General features: G+C 53.5%; 1 non-coding gene across 1 annotated transcript in view; it reads left to right on the top strand.

Annotated features, from left to right (window-relative positions):
* The first annotated feature begins 3,270 nt into the window (after nucleotides 1-3,270).
* The window catches only part of LOC126318144 (small subunit ribosomal RNA), a 1,893-nt gene continuing 163 nt past the window's right edge, over nucleotides 3,271-5,000 (top strand). Inside the window, exon 1 of the ribosomal RNA XR_007557181.1 lies at nucleotides 3,271-5,000. This exon is cut by the window's right edge and continues 163 nt beyond it. This is a non-coding gene — a ribosomal RNA (small subunit ribosomal RNA).

Below are 5,000 nucleotides of genomic sequence, written 5' to 3'. Positions count from 1 at the left end.
TAACCTAACCCACGTTGGCCCTTAACCTAACCCACGTTGGCCCTTAACCTAACCCACGTTGGCCCTTAACCTAACCCACGTTGGCCCTTAACCTAACCCACGTTGGCCCTTAACCTAACCCACGTTGGCCCTTAACCTAACCCACGTTGGCCCTTAACCTTACCCACGTTGGCCCCTAACCTTACCCACGTTGGCCCTTAACCTAACCCACATTGGCCCTTAACCTAACCCACGTTGGCCCTTAACCTAACCCACGTTGGCCCTTAACCTAACCCACGTTGGCCCTTAACCTAACCCACGTTGGCCCTTAACCTAACCCACGTTGGCCCTTAACCTAACCCACGTTGGCCCTTAACCTAACCCACGTTGGCCCTTAACCTAACCCACGTTGGCCCTTAACCTAACCCACGTTCGCCCTTAACCTAACCCACGTTGGCCCCTAACCTAACCCACGTTGGCCCCTAACCTAACCCACGTTGGCCCCTAACCTAACCCACGTTGGCCCCTAACCTAACCCACGTTGGCCCCTAACCTAACCCACGTTGGCCCCTAACCTAACCCACGTTGGCCCCTAACCTAACCCACGTTGGCCCCTAACCTAACCCACGCTGCACCTTAACCTAAGTTACGCTGCACCTTAACCTAAGTTACGCTGCACCTTAACCTAAGTTACGCTGCACCTTAACCTAAGTTACGCTGCACCTTAACCTAAGTTACGCTGCACCTTAACCTAAGTTACGCTGCACCTTAACCTAAGTTACGCTGCACCTTAACCTAACTTACACTGCACCTTAACCTAACTTACACTGCACCTTAACCTAAGTTACACTGCACCTTAACCTAAGTTACACTGCACCTTAACCTAAGTTACACTGCACCTTAACCTAAGTTACACTGCACCTTAACCTAAGTTACACTGCACCTTAACCTAAGTTACACTGCACCTTAACCTAAGTTACACTGCACCTTAACCTAAGTTACACTGCACCTTAACCTAAGTTACACTGCACCTTAACCTAAGTTACACTGCACCTTAACCTAAGTTACACTGCACCTTAACCTAAGTTACACTGCACCTTAACCTAAGTTACACTGCACCTTAACCTAAGTTACACTGCACCTTAACCTAAGTTACACTGCACCTTAACCTAAGTTACACTGCACCTTAACCTAAGTTACACTGCACCTTAACCTAAGTTACACTGCACCTTAACCTAAGTTACACTGCACCTTAACCTAAGTTACACTGCACCTTAACCTAAGTTACACTGCACCTTAACCTAAGTTACACTGCACCTTAACCTAAGTTACACTGCACCTTAACCTAAGTTACACTGCACCTTAACCTAACTTACACTGCACCTTAACCTAACTTACACTGCACCTTAACCTAACTTACACTGCACCTTAACCTAACTTACACTGCACCTTAACTGTCACATGTAACGTCACAGGAATGTAGCTTTGCCTAACAGCAACCCTCTGAACATAGTTCACTGCTTGGATCCTCTGGTGTCATGTGTATTTCTTAATGCCATGGTGCGTACCCTCACATAAAGGTCTTTCGAGTGTTGCGTACTTTCTACACAGTCCCGCTAACCACTGGAAGGGTGTACCGCTACAGAACGAATATCGCCCTCCCCTCCTGCCCTTCCAAGCTGGTCGGTCAGGCGTTTGTTTGTGAAATGAGCCTTGCAGCTGTTCAGTTGCATTCGGTTGTCGATGCAGTCAGTGTACGTTGTGGTACGGCCTGTGTGGACTGTCCGCTGATGTACGCGTAACCCACACTGATCATCCGTCGTTACGTACTGAGTGACATAATGTGGCACATGCTTGACCGTACACCGGCTGCGCCCTACAATGGCGAATCATAAGGGCCATATGTTGTGCACGATGCTACTTGTCTCGTCTCCCCATTACAGCGAGATTGCACTGTTGTACGCCGTACAGACATGTGGTAAGTAGGTACGGACGAAAGTATTGCATGTTGGCCCCCCCCCCCCTCCTCCCTCTGCCGGGAATCAGCGTGAGCCGTCTGTTGATGTAGCGACGAGGGTTTTCCTATTTAATCGTATTGCCCCACACAACATGATAGCACGGTGGACCGCGTTCCACATCTGCGACATGCTACAGAGGCCGGTTGACAGTCGACCGCGCAAGGGACATTGCACACGTGCGCGGACCATCTTCCACGTGTTCTCTCGTGTACATGCCGCAGTGTGTATGTGGGCTGATGTAGCGTGTCGTGACACATAACATGCAGGCATGCCAGAATCGTAGATTTCGCAAATGTAGATTGACGTATACGTTTGCTGCCAAAGATCCGCAAATGAACTGGAAATCAGTTGTTGAGCGGTTGTTCGCGCTGCAGGTGCATCGGTGATAGCGACGATCGGTACATCTGTGAACCGGTTGTTTCGGCGGTACCCGCCATGCCCCCGAACCTGAGTTGGCCATGTGGGTATGAAGCGATACGAGGCTGTGGCTTGGCGGGACAGTCCCCGGCCGGTGAGGGGGGGCCGCCCGGCGTGCTGGCCGCGCGCTGCGTGAGCGCACGCACTACAGCCGGCTGGTGGGGGGCGCCCAGTGGCAGGAGCGCCGGCCGACGGGCCCGGCTGGCGTCCCAGCTATGCGCCGGCGCACCCTGCGCGCGGCGCCAGGCGGCCAAAGTGGGTTCTGCCGAGCCCGGTGCGAAGCGCGGTGGACATCTGCAGTGTGCTGGTCCGATTGCGGACTGTGTGCGTTGAGGATGCGCCGCCGCCAGGCACTCGGCGTCGCGACGCCGTCTGCTGCTCGGTCGCCCCCAGCGGTTCTCGCAGGTGGTTTGTATCGCAGCTCTGCGGACGTGTTGGCGCGTGCGCTGTGCTGGGAGAGTTCGCTTCTGCACCCAAGTGGGGCTTTGCCCTTCTGTGGCGCTGGCGTTGGAGCTGCCGGTCACCGTAGGTGGCGCGTGTTGTTTCCCGCCGGCAATGCCACGACAGCACGCTCCCGGGCCTCTGTCGGCAGCGGCAAGCTCAGTTGGGAGCACGGGTGTTCGCACTGAAAGCGTCTACTCGCCTATCTCCGGGCGATTGCGCCTCTCTCGAACCCGACCAAGTACTTAGGACGGCGCTGCGCGCCGCCGGGACCTGAGAGGGTTTCGAGGTGTATCGTGCAGGGGAGCTCAGCCTCCTCCTGTTTGCAGAATAATTGAGCGGACGCTTGCGTGTTCGCGCGGGCCCTCGGGACACACTCCCGGGCGGCCGGCTGCTCAGCTCTCGTTGACGCAGCTCCCTGGTTGATCCTGCCAGTAGTCATATGCTTGTCTCAAAGATTAAGCCATGCATGTCTCAGTACAAGCCGCATTAAGGTGAAACCGCGAATGGCTCATTAAATCAGTTATGGTTCCTTAGATCGTACCCACGTTACTTGGATAACTGTGGTAATTCTAGAGCTAATACATGCAAACAGAGTCCCGACCAGAGATGGAAGGGACGCTTTTATTAGATCAAAACCAATCGGATTGGCTCGTCTGGTCCGTTTGCCTTGGTGACTCTGAATAACTTTGGGCTGATCGCACGGTCCTCGTACCGGCGACGCATCTTTCAAATGTCTGCCTTATCAACTGTCGATGGTAGGTTCTGCGCCTACCATGGTTGTAACGGGTAACGGGGAATCAGGGTTCGATTCCGGAGAGGGAGCCTGAGAAACGGCTACCACATCCAAGGAAGGCAGCAGGCGCGCAAATTACCCACTCCCGGCACGGGGAGGTAGTGACGAAAAATAACGATACGGGACTCATCCGAGGCCCCGTAATCGGAATGAGTACACTTTAAATCCTTTAACGAGTATCTATTGGAGGGCAAGTCTGGTGCCAGCAGCCGCGGTAATTCCAGCTCCAATAGCGTATATTAAAGTTGTTGCGGTTAAAAAGCTCGTAGTTGGATTTGTGTCCCACGCTGTTGGTTCACCGCCCGTCGGTGTTTAACTGGCATGTATCGTGGGACGTCCTGCCGGTGGGGCGAGCCGAAGGCGTGCTTGCGCGTCCCGAGGCGGACCCCGTTGAAATCCTACCAGGGTGCTCTTAGTTGAGTGTCTCGGTGGGCCGGCACGTTTACTTTGAACAAATTAGAGTGCTTAAAGCAGGCAAGCCCGCCTGAATACTGTGTGCATGGAATAATGGAATAGGACCTCGGTTCTATTTTGTTGGTTTTCGGAACCCGAGGTAATGATTAATAGGGACAGGCGGGGGCATTCGTATTGCGACGTTAGAGGTGAAATTCTTGGATCGTCGCAAGACGAACAGAAGCGAAAGCATTTGCCAAGTATGTTTTCATTAATCAAGAACGAAAGTTAGAGGTTCGAAGGCGATCAGATACCGCCCTAGTTCTAACCATAAACGATGCCAGCCAGCGATCCGCCGCAGTTCCTCCGATGACTCGGCGGGCAGCCTCCGGGAAACCAAAGCTTTTGGGTTCCGGGGGAAGTATGGTTGCAAAGCTGAAACTTAAAGGAATTGACGGAAGGGCACCACCAGGAGTGGAGCCTGCGGCTTAATTTGACTCAACACGGGAAACCTCACCAGGCCCGGACACCGGAAGGATTGACAGATTGATAGCTCTTTCTTGATTCGGTGGGTGGTGGTGCATGGCCGTTCTTAGTTGGTGGAGCGATTTGTCTGGTTAATTCCGATAACGAACGAGACTCTAGCCTGCTAACTAGTCGCGTGACATCCTTCGTGCTGTCAGCGATTACTTTTCTTCTTAGAGGGACAGGCGGCTTCTAGCCGCACGAGATTGAGCAATAACAGGTCTGTGATGCCCTTAGATGTTCTGGGCCGCACGCGCGCTACACTGAAGGAATCAGCGTGTCTTCCTAGGCCGAAAGGTCGGGGTAACCCGCTGAACCTCCTTCGTGCTAGGGATTGGGGCTTGCAATTGTTCCCCATGAACGAGGAATTCCCAGTAAGCGCGAGTCATAAGCTCGCGTTGATTACGTCCCTGCCCTTTGTACACACCGCC

The sequence above is a fragment of the Schistocerca gregaria genome, unplaced genomic scaffold, assembly GCF_023897955.1.
Source record: "Schistocerca gregaria isolate iqSchGreg1 unplaced genomic scaffold, iqSchGreg1.2 ptg000655l, whole genome shotgun sequence".
Taxonomy (NCBI): Eukaryota; Metazoa; Arthropoda; class Insecta; order Orthoptera; family Acrididae; genus Schistocerca; species Schistocerca gregaria.
This window is presented reverse-complemented; position numbering and strand designations above follow the sequence as displayed.